This window comes from Salmo trutta, chromosome 2, assembly GCF_901001165.1.
Source record: "Salmo trutta chromosome 2, fSalTru1.1, whole genome shotgun sequence".
Classification (NCBI taxonomy): domain Eukaryota; kingdom Metazoa; phylum Chordata; class Actinopteri; order Salmoniformes; family Salmonidae; genus Salmo; species Salmo trutta.
Genome location: NC_042958.1, coordinates 31,463,881 through 31,482,438, shown reverse-complemented (window position 1 = coordinate 31,482,438; position 18,558 = coordinate 31,463,881). Strand labels below are relative to the sequence as shown.

At 41.6% G+C, this 18,558-nt stretch overlaps 1 protein-coding gene across 2 annotated transcripts in view; it reads left to right on the top strand.

The window, feature by feature from the left end:
• Nucleotides 1-18,558, top strand: part of LOC115154054 (E3 ubiquitin-protein ligase RNF152) — a 56,047-nt gene that overhangs the window by 24,722 nt on the left and 12,767 nt on the right. The window contains exon 2 of one of the 2 annotated variants that reach the window (XM_029699898.1): nucleotides 3,078-3,185. The exons of the other annotated variant lie outside the window; for it this stretch is intronic. The gene's annotated coding sequence lies outside the window, so the exon portion shown is untranslated. The remainder of the gene's footprint in view (nucleotides 1-3,077; nucleotides 3,186-18,558) is intronic. 2 annotated transcript variants of the gene reach the window in all.

Sequence of the window (18,558 nt, the reverse complement as noted above, 5' to 3'; positions counted from 1 at the left end):
AATTGTCTGGAAAATTGGTTCATTACTCAAGGCTTTAATCAACACAGTATACACTAGTGGCACCTGCTGGTCAAAATCATTTAGAGAAGCCAACTTATTATTGATGACGTTCCATACGCTGTAGAGCGTGCGCGGAGTAGCCTTTTTTCCCTCTACTAAACCAATACCAAACCAATCAGTTGGTTGTTCAATGAAACAAAGCTTCAAACGTCATTGATCACATGCTTCTGATGAAGTGATACAGGAATCGGCAAACTTCTTTGAAGGAAACCGCTTAGCGACTTCGACGCATGCCTCAGAGCTTTGGTATCAAGCGTAACATCACTAGTGTTTTCACTTTGAATGAAAACAAGGGGGTTGAGCCCTGAGCCACTGACCTTCTGGGCAATGTTTGTCTTTGCATTAAATCCCACCTAGTCGAATGACCCTGCTGCCCCGGAGCTGGAAAGGAACTGAAAGTCACTTGTACGCTAACATTATAGCTGCCATTAACAAAAACAGAGCAGACAAAGCCAACAAGCTAGCTAACTTGTTTGCAGATAAACTGCTGGGTAAAAAAATGGTGGGTTAAAAACAACCCAATTTGGGTAAATATTGGACAGAACACACATTGGGTTATTTTGACCCAGCCAGTTGGGTCACAACAACCCATTGTTTTCATTAAGTTGGGTTGTTGATGCTGGGTTATTGAGCTATGATCCCCCAGGTCAGATCAGAATACTTAGTAGGAGTGTGGCTTTCAGATAGTTATTTTTGGCCACCCATGAGGGTAAATGTCATTCTGGTTAATCTATTATGTTGTCAACCCATGTTAAAATTGACCCTAACACTTTTTGTAGTGCAAATGAAGCTTACACAAGTGTCTAGGCATGATCTTAAGGACCCTGGAGTATACAAGCCCCTTGTTGATGCTGTTCCAACAACTCACCAGTATCAATGCTATCATTTTTTATACTGAGACTATCTTTGAGGAAGCCCATTTTAAGAACCGCAATGTTGCTACGGTGGTAGTAGCAGCAATCAAGGTAGTGTTCACTGCTGTAGCAGCATTGGTCATGGACCGCGCTGGAAGAAAGCTTCTCATCCTTTCAGGAGTTTCTATGTGCCTAAGCACTGCTGCCTTTGGTGTCTACTTCAAGTTGTCCTGTGAAACCCATGGTAACTCCTCAGAACTTTGCCTAGTACAGTCCCTTAGCAGAGGACCCTGCTAGGGGAGGACCCTCCTGGCTCGCACTGGCCAGCATGGACTTATTCATCACAAAAAAAATTGCTGGAAAAAAATTGCTAGAGTAGTTCAGTTCACATATCACACTTGAAGATTCACAAAATATGTGTGCACCAGAGATATTTGTCAATTTTACTTACAATGCTTACATTTCATTATGTTTATGTATTTTTTTTTGTTTGTTTACAGTACAAGAACAGTTTACAACATTTTCAAATGTGAGAGAACAATTAAGGCTAAGTGCATGTAAGTAAGAATTTGGCCCATAATGATAATTAGATAGTTTACTGATTTAATGTTCTCTTTGTACCATGAGGGTATACATTTGTAAGTGTGCACAAATGTCCTGTTGGAATTATTTGTCCTGTTTTTCTTCTGAAAGAACTAAATGTTTTTACTAAAACATTTTAGAAAGGTGGAGAAAAGTAAGAATGGCTGTGTGAATACACATGCAGTATGAATTCACACTGTAATATAATGTGGTATACTATTACCAGTGCCAAAACTTTGAAACTGAATATGCTACAGTAGTGAATGGTCATATCATGTTAATTAAAGACTTGTCTCGACATAGCCCAATGTTGGGATAGTTTTAGTATTTAAATGTTATTCATTTTTTATTAAGAAATAGAATGTGCAGCACTTTTGAAGGAAAATTGAGAATTTCAGTGAACAAACTTAACATGATGAACATGAATGACATTTACTCTCACGGTTGGCCAAAAATAACTATTTGAAAGCCACGCCCCCAACAGGTCATGCATTTGGATTATCCAAACATGGGATAATTTAACCCTCAATTGGGTTTTTATTCACTTTCATGCTGGGTTGACCCAGCAGATGGGTCTTTTTTTATATAATCCATAGGTTATTTTCAGGAGGTGTGGTCTATTGGGGGTGTGGGTTTCAGATTGGTCTTTATGGACACATTCTTTGCAGTATTACTTTATTGCCTTGTTGCAAACAGGATGCATGTTTTGGAATATGTTTTATTCTGTATAGGCTTCCTTCTTTTCACTCTATCAATTAGGTTAGTATTGTGGAGTAACTATAATATTGTTGATCCGTCCTCAGTTTTCTCCTATCACAGCCATTATACTCTGTAACTGTTTTAAAGTCACCATTGGTCTCACGTTTAAATCCCTGAACAGTTTCCTTCCACTCCGGCAACTGAATTACCAATCTACCAATAGGTGCCCTTCTTTGCGAGGCATTGGAAAACCTCCTCAGTCTTTTTGGTTGAATCTGTGTCTGACGTTACCTGCTCGACTGAGGGACCTCATAGAATCTCTGGGACCTTACAGGGTCATTTTAAAATCATGTTAAACACTATTATTGCACACAGAGTCCATGCATGTGGCTTGTTAAGCAGGTTTTTATTCCTGAACTTATTTAGGCTTGCCAAAAAAAGGGGTTGAATACTAATTGACTCAAGACATTTCAGCTTTTGTAAACATTTCTCAAACATAATACTACTTGACATTATGGCGTATGGTGTGTAGGCCAGTGACAAAACATCTCTATTTAATCAATTTTAAATTCAGGCTGTAACACCAAAGTGTGGAAAAAGTCAGGGGTGTGAATACATTCTGAAGGCATTGTGTAGGGCACCAGGGATAGTATAGATCAGGATTTATAGACAGAGAAAGAGAGAAAAAGACAGAGGGAGGGGGAGAACGAAGGGGAGAGAGGGGGAGGCATAGGGAGAGAGATAGAGGTTGGGGAGCAGAGGGGGCAGAGAAAGGAGAGAGAGAGAGAATTGAATTGTACATTGAATTGAGAGAGAATGAGAGAGAAAGGGAGAGAGAGGGTGTTTTTTTATCTCTCTATTCCTCCTTCCCATCCACCAAAGCACTAACCACCATCGTCTCATCGCCTCATATCAAACGGCTACAGATGCACCGCTGTCTCACAAAGGATAGCACATCTATCAGGGTGTTCCTTCTTATCATCTTCCTATGTGAGTATATATTTCTATTACCATTTGCGTTGAATAAATAGTAAACCAATGTGAGTGAGTCCAATAAGGTTTGTTTGAACAGCCTGCCTGCTCCGCTCCATCTGTGGTTGTAGCTGACCACCCAAAGAATCTGCAGATAACCATCAGCTTTCTGTCCAAGTTCTAACCCTGTTTGTAACACATACAGAATTATTAAAAAGCACTGGAGTACATGGGGCTTTTACTAAAGAGAATATAGCTATTTTATTTTGGTTAATAAGTCATAGAATTGATCAATCTTAATTTTTCTGGTGTCTTGTTACCATGACAACGACTGCTCCAAACGACAGGAGAAATTGAGGTTATCTGGAGTCCTCTGACCCCAGGTTCAGTTTTCAGATTCAACCTTCGATTTTAATATATATCTCCTGTGTTATATCCCCAAGAGAGACATAGCTAGGATATAATCAGGCGTGTTTCTATTGTGACAGACAGCAGCTGGACTGGGATGTGTGTGTGTGTGTGTGTGTGTGTGTGTGTACCTCACTGACATAGTATGACTTCCCCCTCTTTGATTAGGTGTGTGCCCCTGCTCCACATTGATTAGCTTTGCTGACTGTGCATTCTATAGGTCCACTATGTGTCTTTCATTGACTGTGTGTAGGCTGCGGTGTGTGTTTTATTGACTCCTCTCTTAATATGTTTTTTGCATGGCTCTTTAAAGACCAGCTCATAGTGTGTCATTCCTATTGATTAGCTCACTAAATGCCTTTGTTACTATGCTGATTTCTGTCTCTCACACTGTGGAAGTGTGTGTGTGAATGAAGGGTAGCGTACAGTGGAAACAGAACATTCGTATGTAGCCAAACGTAGCTAATGCACATTCCGTTTGCTCGAAGATGGATAAATGGTTTAAAAAAGTAAGGCCCGCATCCATAGAGACACATACCAGCTCTACTGGTAGTACTGCTACTACCAGCAATACTACACCTGCACCTGTCGACGACACAAGTTGTTCTGCTTCCACGAGCACATCCAATGCTAGCATCAGTAATTCTACATTTGTTGTTAGCCCAGCTGGCATGGACACTGACAGTTGTGAATCTGATGCAGCCGAAGAGCTGCTGCCCCCTTGCCCTGGAAAGCACCAAACAACAGACAGGGATGTTGGACCATCGAAGAGGCGCAAATATGATTAGAACTACATTGATTTGTGGTTAACTTATATTGGGAGTAGTGCCTTTCCTCAGCCAAAGTGTGTTATATGTGCAAAAATACTATCTCACAACTCAATGAAACCTTCACTCTTGCGCAGACATTTAGAAACAATGTATAGAAACAAAAATAAGCCACGGGAGGTTTTTGAGCGAGAATTAAGACAACTTTCGAGGAGTAAGACATGTATAAAAGCAACAGATACCATTAATTAGAAGGGTCTAGAAGAGTCTGATATGGTGAGCTACCGAGTGGCTAAGACAGGCAAGCCCCATACCATTGTGTAGGACTTAATTATTTCTGCTGCCGCAGATATGGCTGGGACAGTGCTGGGGGAAAAGGCCCAAAAAACTATACAGACAATGCCTTCATCAAACAACACTGTTTCACGACGCATCAGTGACATAGCAGGATATGTTTTGAAACAATTAATGCATACAAGCCAGTGAATTCTATGTGTTACAGCTGGATGAGTCAACAGACGTGGTAGGCCGGGCACAGCTCCTGGTATATGTCCGTTACGTTTATGGGGGGTCAATTAAGGAAGACATCCTCTTCTGCAAACCACTGGAAACCAGGACAACATGAGAGGATATTTTTAAAGTACTGGACAGCTTTGTGACATCAAATGGACTTTGGTGGTCAAGATGTATTGGTATCTGTACTGATGGTGCAAAAGCCATGACAGGGAGACATAGTGGAGTGGTAACGCGCATGCAAGCAGTTGTTCCCGAAGCTCTTGCTGCTAAGGGAATGCCTGACAGCTTTAAATACTTTTTGGACACTACAGTGAAAATGGTTAACTTTGATAAAGCAAGGCCCCAGAACTCTCGAGTATTTTCTGAGCTATGCAATGATATGGGCAGCGACTATGTACCGCTTTTACAACATACAGAAGTGTGCTGGTTATCAAGGTGCAAAGTATTGATACGTTTTTTTGAATTGAGAGACGAGCTTAAAGTTTTCTTTACTGACCATCATTTTCACTTGTCTGACCGCTTGCATGATGCCCGAGTTTCTCATGTGACTGGCCTATTTGGGTGATGTTTTTTCTCGCCTGATGACTCTCCGCAACTATGTTCAATGTGCGGGACTAAATTGAGGCTATGATTAAGAAGTTGGAGCTGTTCTCTGTCTGCATTAACAAGGACAACAGACAGGTCTTTACATCATTGTATGATTTTTTTGTGTGCAAATTAAGTCAGGCTTACAGATAATGTCAAATGTGATATAGCGAAGCACCTGAGTGAGATGGCTGCGCAATTAGGGAGGTACTTTCCCAAAATGGTTGACACAAACAACTGGATTCGTTATCCCGTTCATGCCCTGCCTCCAGTCCACTTACTGATATCTGAACAAGAGAGCCAATTGCACCAAGCGGTTCTTTGAAAATGTATTTTAATCAGAAGCCACTGCCAGATTTCTGGATTGGGCTGCTCTCAGAGTATCCTGCCTTGGCAAATCGCGCTGTTAAGACACTGATGCCCTTTGCAACCATGTACCTACAGTTGAAGTCGGAAGTTTACATACGCTTAGGTTGGAGTCATTAAAACTCGTTTTTCAACCACTCCACAAATTTCTTGTTAACATACTATAGTTTTGGCAAGTCGGTTAGGACATCTACTTTGTGCATGACACAAGTCATTTTTCCAACAATTGTTTACAGACAGATTATTTCACTTATCATTCACTGTATCACAATTCCAGTAGGTCAGAAGTTTACATACACTAAGTTAACTGTGCCTTTAAACAGCTTGGAAAATTCCAGAAAATGATGTCATGGCTTTAGAAGCTTCTGATAGGCTAATTGACATAATTTGAATCAATTGAAGGTGTACCTGTGGATGTATTTCAAGGCCTACCTCCAAACTCATTGCCTCTTTGCTTGACATCATGGGAAAATCATAAGAAATCAGCCAATACCTCAGAAAATAAATTGTAGATCTTCGCAAGTCTGGTTCATCTGGACCAACGATAGTACGCAAGTATAAACACCATGGGACCATGTAGCTGTTATACCTCTCAGGAAGGAGATGAACGTACTTTGGTGTGAAAAGTGCAAATCAATCCCAGAAAAACAGCAAAGGACCTTCTGAATATGCTGGAGGAAACAGATACAGAAGTATCTATATCCACAGTAAAATGAGTCCTGTATCAACATAACCTGAAAGGCCACTCAGCAAGGAAGAAGCCACTGCTCCAAAACCGCCATAAAAAAGCCAGACTACGGTTTGCAACGGCACATGGGGACGAAGATCATACTTTTTGGAGAAATGTCCTCTGGTCTGATGAAACAAAAATAGAACTGTTTGGCCATAATGACCATCGTTAGGTTTGGAGGAAAAAGGGGGAGGCTTGCAAGCCGAAGAACAACATCCCAACCATGAAGCACAGGGGTGGCAGCATCATGTTGTGGGGTTGCTTTGCTGCAGGAGGGACTGGTGCCCTTCACAGAATAGATGGCATCATGAGGATGGAAATGATGTGGATATATTGAAGCAACATCTAAAGACATCAGTCAGGAAGTTAAAGCTTGGTCGCGAATGGGTCTTTCAAATGGACAATGACTCCAAGCATACTTCCAAAGTTGTGGCAAAATGGCTTAAGGACAACAAAGCCAAGGTATTGGAGTGGCCATCACGAAGCCCTAACCTCAGTCCTATAGAAAATATGTGGGCAGAACTGAAAAAGTGTGCGTGAGCAAGGAGGCCTAAAAAAAGAAAAGAAAAAAAAGAGGCCTACAAACCTGATTCAGTTACATCAGCTCTCTGGAATGGGCCAAAATTCACCCAACTTATTGTGGAAGGCTACCTGAAATGTTTTACCCAAGTTAACAATTTAAAGGCAATGCTACCAAATACTAATTGAGTGTATGTAAACTTCTGACCCACTGGGAATGTGAGGAAAGAAATAAAAACTGAAATAAATAAAATATATGTAAGCTTCCGACTTCAACTGTAGCTGTACCATGATATTTGCATTGTTACTAATTAAACCTCCAATTGTTCTCCACCATTCCACTCACTAAAACCTACACCTATCCCAGGTTGGGTTGTCGTCCCAGTGACCGGCAGACCACCCCGGTCCCACCGGATCCCAGGGCCCCCAAGAGACCTGGAACCTATCCTTCAAAAATCGCACACAGTGCCACCCACAGAACAGAAGCACATTAACTGCCAAAAGCATTTCCAACAGCCTCACCTCAATTGCATTATATACAGTTATTTAGAAAATATACACCACCGGTCAAATATTTTCATTCAAGGTTTTTCTTTATTTTTACTACTTTCTACATTGTAGAATAATAGTGAAGACATCAAAACTACGGAATAACACATATGGAATCGTGAAGTAACCAAAGAAGTGTTAAACAAATCAATATATATTTTATATTCTTCAAATAGCCACCCTTTGCCTTGATGACAGCTTTCCACACTCTTGGCATTCTCTCAACCAGCTTCATGAGGTAGTCACCTGGAATGCATTTCAATTAACAGATGTGCTTTCTAAAAGTTCATTTGTGGATTTTTTTGGAGCCAATCCGTTGTGTTGTGACAAGGTAGGGGTGTATACCGAAGATAGCCCTATTTGGTAAAAGACCAAGTCTATTTTATGGCAAGAACAGCTCAAATAAGCAAAGAGAAACGACAGTCCATCATTACTTTAAGTCATGAAGGTCAGTCAATACGGAACATTTCAAGAACTTTGAAAGTTTCTTCAAGTGCAGTCACAAAAACCATCAACCGCTACGATGAAACTGGCTCTCATGAGGAACGCCACAGGAATGTAAGACCCAGAGTTACCTCTGCTGCAGAGGATAAGTTCATAAGAATACCAGCCTCAGAAATTACAGGCTAAATAAATGCTTCACAGAGTTCAATTAACAGACATCCGTTCAGAGGAGACCGTGTGAATCAGGCCTTCGTGGTTGAATTGCTGCAAAGAAACCACTACTAAAGGACACCAATAATAAGAAGAGACTTGCTTGAGCCAAGAAACGCGAGCAATGGACATTAGACCGGTGGAAATGTGTCCTTTGGGTCTGGAGTCCAAACTTGAGATTTTTGGTTCCAACAACTGTGTCTTAGTGAGATGCCGTGTGGGTGAACGGATGATCGCTGCATGTGTATTTCCCACTGTAAGCTTGGAGGAAGAGGTGTTATGGTGTGGGGGTGCTTTGCTGTTGACACAGTCTGATTTATTCAGAATTTAGAATTCACACTTAACCAGCATGGCTACCACAGCATTCTGCAGCGATATGCCATCAAATCTGGTTTGGACTTAGTGGGACTATCATTTGTTTGTCAACAGGACAATGACCCAACACATCTCCAGGCTGTGTAAGGGCTATTTTACCAAAAAGGATAGTTTATTTTTATTTTATTGAACCTTTATCTAACTAGGCAATGGAGTGCTGCTTCAGATGACCTGGCCTCCACAATCCCCCATCCTCAACCAAACTGAGATGGTTTGGGATGAGTCGGACAGCAGAGTGAAGGAAAAGCAGCTAACAAGTGCTAAGCATATGTGGGAACTCCTTCAAGACTATTGGAAAAGCATTCCAGGTGAAGCTGGTTGAAAGAATACAAAGTGTGTGAAAAGCTGTCATCAAGGCAAAGGGTGTCTACTTTGAAGAATCTCAAGTATAAAATATATTTTGATTTGTTTAACACTTTTTTGGTTACTACATGTGATATTTCATAGTTTTGATGTCTTCAATATTATTCTACAATGTAGAAAATAGTAAAAATAAAGAAAAACCCTTGAATGAGTAGGTGCTCTTAACTTTTGATGGGTAGTGTACATAAAATAAATCTTGCTTATCTTAATTTCCACAATTAATGAACAATATGCGTAATAATGTAGGCAGTTCATGCAAAGGATTGTTACCTATAACCAGGATTGCCATTACAAAAATTACATTTCTGGCAAGCAATTATTATTTTAGAAAACAATTATTGTGATTCATCCTATATTGTCCCTAACAACACACACACACACACACACACACACACACACACACACACACACACACACACACACACACACACACACACACACACACACATTCACACTCCCCACCCTTCCTCCACAAACAACCACAAGCTCAGATGCTCAACAGTTGTTCCATCCCCGAGCCTAAAGGACTTGTGCGAATGCCTATTCAGTTGTAGCTGTTTGAGAAGGCATGCAAAATTGAGCAAGAATGGGGAGATTTGATTAGCCAATGTCCTAGCTGATGGAGCTCAGATACACCCATTTCCCCTGGAACACACACACGCTGGTCCCCCGTTGTGACCATTTTCCCAAGCATCTCTGTGCAATCACACCTTGAATTATGCTGTGCCACCAGGGCCACAATAATTTGCCCCCTTGTCAGAGTGTGACCCCCCTCCCCATGGGTTAGTGCAGCTAGTGTTGCCAGCACTGCCACTACCTGGGTTGGGGCACCCCACCGGAATCCCCACCGGCTAGGTTTAAGGTCGTCAAGGTTCTCATTAGCAGTTTTGAGAAATTCCTTGTATATTATGCTCAGCCATCTGGGGGCTTTGGCTCTGTAGGACCAACTCTGCCAGGCAGGCTCAAAATCTTGAGGGTGCGGTGCTGCTTTAGTGGGTCTATGACCGCATTTATCTTTCTGTCTTGGCTGCGTATAGAATACTTCATCTAACAATGAACTTAGCCTTATTATGCTTTTGGGAAACTGGGCCCTGAAATGTTTCCCAGAGGGGAGTTTTTGGAAGAGGGGGTTGAAGGGGTCAGCAATGATCTTTCCTGTACGCTTCCTTTCCCTGGAGTCGTGCAAGACCTCGATGGAGGGCAGGTGGCATCTGATGACCCTCTTAGCAGATAGGACAATCTGCTGCAGTTTGCCCTTAGAGCTGGCCTATTTATTCCCAAACGAGGAGGTGAGGATGGACTTGATGTTTGTGTAGAACCGAATCAGTATTGTCCGCGAGAGTTTGAATTTCTTACCTGTTTGGGTTGGTAATTTCTTCAGAGTTTTGCTGGGATATCTGTCAGGAAGAGCATTGCTTTGACGTTGCTGCTTTGTGCCTGTTGTCGTGCAGTTTCGAGAAATCACGTCCATCACAAAGGCCACCTCAGCTGTCAGAAGAGAAGAATAGACAGCACTCATTTTTCAGCGTTTGAGTTTGCCAGAAGCGAGGGGGGATACGACATGAGATGAGGGAGTAGAGGAATATTAAAGGCTGTTGATTTGCCAACATCTGGGAACGTTTTCAGTGGGAATGAAAAGGGAGAAAAACGCTTGATAGCTGACTGTCCTCAAGGAATTAATAGCTGCAGGGTCCCAGAGGGTGGAGGATTTAAAGCGCTAGCAAAGCTAATTTATTGTCACTATATATCAATGTTAGCCTTTTTCTATGTTTTTCCATTTTACTTACAGAGGCTGTTCCCTCTGGAAAGGGAATATGATGCCATTTGGGGAATGGAGGTTGAGTGTCTGAGCTGCCCAAGGGCCGGGATTGTCGTGTGGTGCCAATCATCTCATCGATCTGTTTGTGTTTTCACCAGCCAGAGCTGTCCACCGCTGCACGTCAACCAGTCAGATGAAATATCTCTCCCCTTTCTTCACCAGAGAGAGAGAGAGAGAGAGAGAGAGATTTATAATTTGTCACACACTGATTTTGTTCCAATTGGGGACAACTACCTCACAGCTATCTAGTCAGAGCATTAAAACGATGATCCACTCGTCATTTCATACTGGACATGAATAGATTTATGAGCAGAGAGTTACTGTAATCCAAGCTATTCCATTTACAGTAGCAGTGCTCTTTAAATCTATTTTTGGGGGACCAAGTAAAGGCAGAACGCATGTGCGAAAGCTAATTGTTGTTAGCTCATGATTTGATTCATGTTTGTCAAGAGAGCCTTACTGAGAAAATTACCCTCTTGAATTAGGGTTTATAATTGGTTTATACTCAAAGAATTATCAGCTATTTTAACTTAGAAGAACAAATATACTCTAGTATAGACAAATTTTTTCCCTTGAAATTAAGGACTGTTTTAGAATGTTTTTGTCTGTATGCACACACAGGGACAAGCTGGGAGATTTTCCTACTGAAATAGCCATTTATAATCTACTCAGTGAGCTAACAGTCCGGTCTCATTGACTGATTAATGACCAATCAATGCTGCTATTCCGTTGATCCCCATTGATGGTGTAGCTGCGTCCTAAATGGCGCCCTCTTCCCTTATAGTGCAGTACATCTGGTCAGGGCTCATACAAATGTAGGATCTTAATTTGATCACCCTGTTGCAAGAGAACTTTCCTGCAATGCAGGAAATGTAAAACTTGTGGTGTATTTGATGTTTAAAAAGGCTTCTGATGTTTATTATTTCCACTTTGAAATGTCACACTTGATTTTCTATTACAAAAAATGTATCAACCCCTACAGAAATTGCCATTTGGAACGCAGGTGTAAGTCTTTGATGCCCACAGTAAGGCCCTGCCTTAGTAACTAACGACAGGGGATATATCTGTAGCCTACCATTGTGTTTGCCTCTGAGCTAAGATAAGCCTTTGTCTGCATCCCAACTTGGCTGCGACCCTATCTATGCTCTATGTAGTACACTACTTTTGACCAGAGCCCTATGGGGCTCTATGAATATAGGGTGCCATTTGGGACATAACCTTTAACGATATTATATCTGGGTGGTTGGCTGTTGATTGGTTAGTAAACTGGCTAGTTGTTAAGTAAATAATGTCTATGGGTGGCTCCCTTTACATGATAGGAGGCTCAGTATTCAGTACACAGAGCATGGATTTTATCTCTAGTAGCTAGCTACCTCTGCACCAGTTTCACAACACAAGGATCTATGGTGCTTTTGCTGTCGCTGTGATACAGTAAAGAGAGAGAGAGTATTAGTACAGTAGACAGTACAGCATACATATATAATACAGTATCAACACTGCATATAGCGGTATTCTAGGTATACACAGTACAGTGTATAGCGGTAGTAGTCAGGGTCTACATGATACAGTTATATAACTGTAGTCAGCGTATGCATGATGCTGTTTAAACCAGCTCTACAGCCCTGGGGAAGAGCTAAGCTGCTCAGGTAAGGTTCTAATATGAGATTATACTAAAACTCTCAGGCCTGCCTAGGTTTGGCTGTTTTTCTCTTTTCCACTGCCTGGCAACAGAGGTGTGTGTGTGTGTGTGTGTGTGTGTGTGTGTGTGTGTGTGTGTGTGTGTGTGTGTGTGTGTGTGTGTGTGTGTGTGTGTGTGTGTGTGTGTGTGTGTGTGTGTGTGTGTGTGTGTGTGTGTGTGTGTGTGTGTGTGTCCCTTGACAACATGTATAATCTTGATGAAGCTTGATATCTCTGGCAGGGTTATTTCAAAGATGATCTAACTATGGTATGATCTTGAAATATCCCTGTGGGCAAAACTGGTTGAAATAGCACCTTTGACAGGTGAGTTACCTTTTCAGCTGCAAAACCTGGTTGAAATGACATTTTTCAACCAGTTCTGCCCACTATGAAAGTTTTACAATGACGAGGGACTCGAAGGGTTAAGAGTTGTAGTATGTGTTACTGTTACTATGATTATAATGACAAAGTGACAAAGTAGCTGGTGTCGATCTTGATAAGGTGACAAGAAAGAGTTTCAGGGCAGGCAACTCTAAAAATGTGCTACAATATCCATTCTCTCTCGATAATATATCTTCACTCCTTTCCAAGAACCGCCAGCAACATTACACTCAAGTAATGTGACAGTTCTTGTCTTTGAGCAATGAGTTAGATCTCCGCTCGCTTCCCTCTGTTTCTAGATATCATCTGTTTGACTGACTTGCTGGGGAAAGTTTTGCCTCTCGGGTGATGCTATTGAACACTAGAATAGATGATGTGTTAAGTAAACAAGTTTTGAAGGGGGTGTGTGTTTGAAGACCTACAGTTTGTGTGTGTTAATAAAGGAGCAGTTGAAAGGAGAGGATGGGTGACTCTATCTACTATCTGCCAGACATATTTACTGATTGTGGAGATGTGAAGGAAACTACAACTGAACCAGACAGCTTGGAAAAAGTTGATCCTATTAGAAATTAACTCACAGTTTTTGACTCAAATTTAGCTGACCGTTAAGCACTAACCATATCTGTTAAAAATGTGAATAAGGGTTGTAGTTTCCTCGTGTGTACACCACCATTTTTACCAAAGTGCATACATTCTGCTGCAAACCAGTGGGTATTCTACACACACACACACACAACTTCACTTAGGACTGGGAATGACATCATTCACACATCGGCAGGCAACGCAGCAGTAGTGTATGTGAATGGGAACAGGAAGGGGATACCTAGTCAGTTGCACAACTGAATGCATTCAACCAAAATATGTCTTCCGCATTTAACCCAACCTCTCTGAATCAGGTGTGTGTGCCCATGCGTGGGCGCACATGCAAGCTTACAAACACTGAATGAGACAGCTTGAGTGTCTTACCCCAAGCACAGCACTACAGCGTGAGAAGACTACATACACTTGATGTTCTACTATTGCTTAATCTCTCAACGTCTTTCTGACGCACTCCCCTATCAGACAGTCTTCGAACACACACCGCTTTTAACCTGTTATGGCTAGGGGGCAGTATTTTCACGGCCGGATAAAAAACGTACCCGATTTAATCTGATTATTACTCCTGCCCAGAAACTAGAATATGCATATAATTATTGGCTTTGGATAGAAAACACCCTAAAGTTTCTAAAACTGTTTGAATGGTGTCTGTGAGTATAACAGAACTCATATGGCAGGCAAAAACCTGAGAAGATTCCAAACAGGAAGTACCCTCTCTGACCATTCCTTGAACTTCTTGGCTCTGATTAGTGAAAACTTAGGATCTTTGCTGTAACGTGACACTTCCTACGGCTCCCATAGGCTCTCAGAACCCGGGAAAAAGCTGAATGATGTAATTCCAGCCGCTGGCTGAAAAACTTTAGCGCGTTTGGATGGTGGTCGATCAGAGGGCCATCAGACTGAGGCTCGTGCACGAGGGGATCCCATGCTTTTATTTTCTCTCTCTTTGAACGTAAACACGCTTTCCCGGTCAGAATATTATCGCTTTTTTTCGAGAAAAATTGCATAAAAATTGATTTTAAACAGCGGTTGACATGCTTCGAAGTACGGTAATGGAATATTTAGAATTTTTTTGTCACGAAACGCGTCGGGCGCGTAACCCTTATTTACCCTTTCGGATAGTGTCTTGAACGCACAAAGAAAACACCGCTGTTTGGATATAACTATGTATTATTTGGGACCAAACCAACATTTGTTATTGAAGTAGAAGTCCTGGGAGTGCATTCTGACAAACAACAGCAAAGGTAATAACATTTTTCTTATAGTAAATCTGACTTTGGTGAGTGCTAAACTTGGTCGGTGTCTAAATAGCTAGCCGTGATGGCTGGGCTATCTACTGAGAATATTGCAAAATGTGCTTTCACCGAAAAGCTATTTTAAAATCGGACATAGCGAGTGCATAGAGGAGTTCTGTATCTATAATTCTTAAAATAATTGTTGTGTTTTTTGTGAACGTTTATCGTGAGTAATTTAGTAAATTCACCGGAAGTTTGCGGGGGGTATGCTAGTTCTGAACGTCACATGCTAATGTAAAAAGCTGGTTTTTGATATAAATATGAACTTGATTGAACAAAACATGCATGTATTGTATAACATAATGTCCTAGGGGTGTCATCTGATGAAGTGCTGCATTTTGCTGTGGTTTGGATTTATGTGACATTATATGCTAGCTTGAAAAATGGGTGTCTGATTATTTCTGGCTGTGTACTCTGCTGACATAATCTAATGTTTTGCTTTCGTTGTAAAGCCTTTTTGAAATCGGACAGTGTGGTTAGATAAAGGAGAGTCTTGTCTTTAAAATGGTGTAAAATAGTCATATGTTTGAAAAATTGAAGTTTTTGTATTTTTGAGGAATTTGTAATTCGCGCCACGCCCATCATTGGCTATTGGAACAGGTGTTCCGCTAGCGGAACGTCTAGATGTAAGAGGTTAACCTGTTAGGGCTAGGGGGCAGTATTTACACGGCCGGATAAAAAACGTACCCGATTTAATCTGGTTACTACTCCTGCCCAGTAACTAGAATATGCAGTAACTAGAATAAAGTTTCTAAAACTGTTTGAATGGTGTCTGTGAGTATAACAGAACTCATATGGCAGGCAAAAACCTGAGAAGATTTCATGCAGGAAGTGGCCTGTCTGAACAGGAGTCGTTCTTCTTGTCTCTATTTATTGAAGAGTGGGGATCTTAGCTGTAACATGACAGTTCCTACGGCTTCCATAGGCTCTCAGAGCCCGGGAAAAAACTGAACGATGACGAGGCAGCCTCTGGCTGAAACACATAATCGCCTTTGCCAAGTGGCCGATAAGAGGACAAAGGAATTAGGCTCATGCCGGAGTCGACCCCGTGCTGTATTTTCTTTCGGCTGTTTACCTAATTGCAGATTCCCGGTCGGAATATTATCGCTTTTTTACCAGAAAAATGGCATAAAAATTGATTTTAAACAGCGGTTGACATGCTTCGAAGTACGGTAATGAAATATTTAGAAATCTTTTGTCACGAAATGCGCCGTGCGCTTGACCCTTATTTACCATTCGGATAGTGTCTTGAACGCACGAACAAAACGCCGCTGTTGGAACATAACGATGGATTATTTTGGACCAAACCAACATTTGTTATTGAAGTAGAAGTCCTGGGAGTGCATTGTGACGAAGAACAGGAAAGGTAATCAAACTTTTCTAATAGTAAATCGGAGTTTGGTGAAGGCTAAACTTGCTGGGTGTCTAAATAGCTAGCCCTGTGATGCCGGGCTATCTACTTAGAATATTGCAAAATGTGCTTTCACCGAAAAGCTATTTTAAAATCGGACATATCGAGTGCATAGAGGAGTTCTGTATCTATAATTCTTAAAATAATTGTTATGCTTTTTGTGAACGTTTATCGTGAGTAATTTAGTAAATTATTAGTAAATTCGCCGGAAGTTTGCGGGGGGTATGCTAGTTCTGAACGTCACATGCTAATGTAAAAAGCTGGTTTTTGATATAAATATGAACTTGATTGAACAAAACATGCATGTATTGTATAACATAATGTCCTAGGTGTGTCATCTGATGAAGATCATCAAAGGTTAGTGCTGCATTTAGCTGTCTTCTGGGTTTTTGTGACATTATATGCTAGCTTGAAAAATGGGTGTCTGATTATTTCTGGCTGGGTACTCTGCTGACATAATCTAATGTTTTGCTTTTGTTGTAAAGCCTTTTTGAAATCGGACAGTGTGGTTAGATTAACGAGAGTCTTGTCTTTAAAATGCTGTAAAATAGTCATATGTTTGAGAAATTGAAGTAATAGCATTTCTAAGGTATTTGAAAATCGCGCCACAGGATTCAACTGGCTGTTACGTAGGTAGGACGATTTGGTGCCACCTGCCCTAGAGAGGTTAATCACAGAGATAATAGTCCTACTATCTCTACTTCTCATCAGTGCTGTCTAAACTTGCCTTTCATCATCAGACAAAGGGATCGAAATGCTGTTCATAATTAGGATGCTTTGCGCTGTTATTTCATCATAGAACAGGTGGATGCCATTGCATGTAGAAGACAGAAACATTGTATCATCCGTTGGATCTGGTTAGAAATTACTAGGATATTTCTTATTTCAGTTTGAAAGATATACAAAAATGGCAATCTTCATTGCTTGTAAGCCATGACTGACATCAAGAAAGGGATACTAAACCTGGATGTATTTCACAGAGTTCACAACATTAAGGCTGGGATTCAATCCGGATGTGCTTTGTCAGCTATGCACCTGTCAAAGGCAATGTTCCCGTGTTCGTGGAGACCTCATTCACAGTGAATGTTGCATATCTTGGAAATTACCTTTAAATGTCAAACCTGCTATAACGCAGATCTACCACTGATTGGATTTAATCCTGACCTGAGAGACCTTGATAAGAAAGATGAGTAGTTATTTTATATGGGGATTTAGACTCCAGCTTGCTTTGTTTTACTTCTCTGCACAACACACAACCCAGCTCACTGTCATGACTGAAAGCATTTTGAACAGTCAGCAGGCTACGATTCTGAGTAGACATGAATAGACATAATGCTATAAAGGGCTTTGAATTGGTCTGATGTAACAAAAAATATAGATATTTGTTTGGACAGCACAGTTGATAACATTTATTATGCTCTTGGATGCATAGACAACACAGAAAGCCCCTTCTCATAATTGATTGATGTCACTTCATCAGTATTTCTTCCTGTCATGATATCTGTATCGACACAAAGTGTACAAAACAGTAGGAACACCTGGTCTTTCCATAACAGACTGACCAGGTGAAAGCGATAATCCCTTATTGATGTCACGTGTTATATCTACTTCATTCAGTTTAGATCAGTGGGGGCTTCTGAGGGCAGGAATGGATCAAATGTAATAGCATCAAATACCTGGCAACCATGTGTTTGATGTATTTGATACCATTCTACTGATTCTGCTCCAAATAGTCTGGGTAGACATTTGACTAGATGTTCAGGAGTCTTATGGCTTGGGGGTAGAAGCTGTTTAGAAGCCTCTTGGACCTAGACTTGGCGCTCCGGTACCGCTTGCCATGCGGTAGCAGGGAGAACAGTCTATGACTAGGGTGGCTGGAGTCTTTGAGGGCCTTCCTCTGACACCGCCTGGTATGGAGGTCCTGAATGGCAGGAAGCTTGGCCCCAGTGATGTACTGGGCCGTTCGCAATACCTTCTGTAGTGCCTTGTGATCGGAGGCCGAGCAGTTGCCATACCAGGCAGTGATGCAACCAGTCAGGATGCTCTCGATGGTGCAGCTGTAGAACCTTTTGAGGTTCTGAGGACCCGTGCCAAATATTTTCAGTCTCCTGAGGGGGAATAGATTTTGTCGTGCCCTCTTCACGACTGTCTTGGTGTGCTTGGACCATGTTAGTTTGTTGGTGATGGGGACAGGGAGTACAGGAGGGGACTGAGCACGCACCCCTGAGGGGCCCCTGTGTTGAGGATCAGCGTGGCGGGTGTGTTGTTACCTACCCTTACCACCTGGGGTCGGCTCGTCAGGAAGTCTAGGATCCAGTTGCAGAGGGATGTGTTTAGTCCCAGGGACCTTAGCTTATTGATGAGCTTTGAGGGCACTAT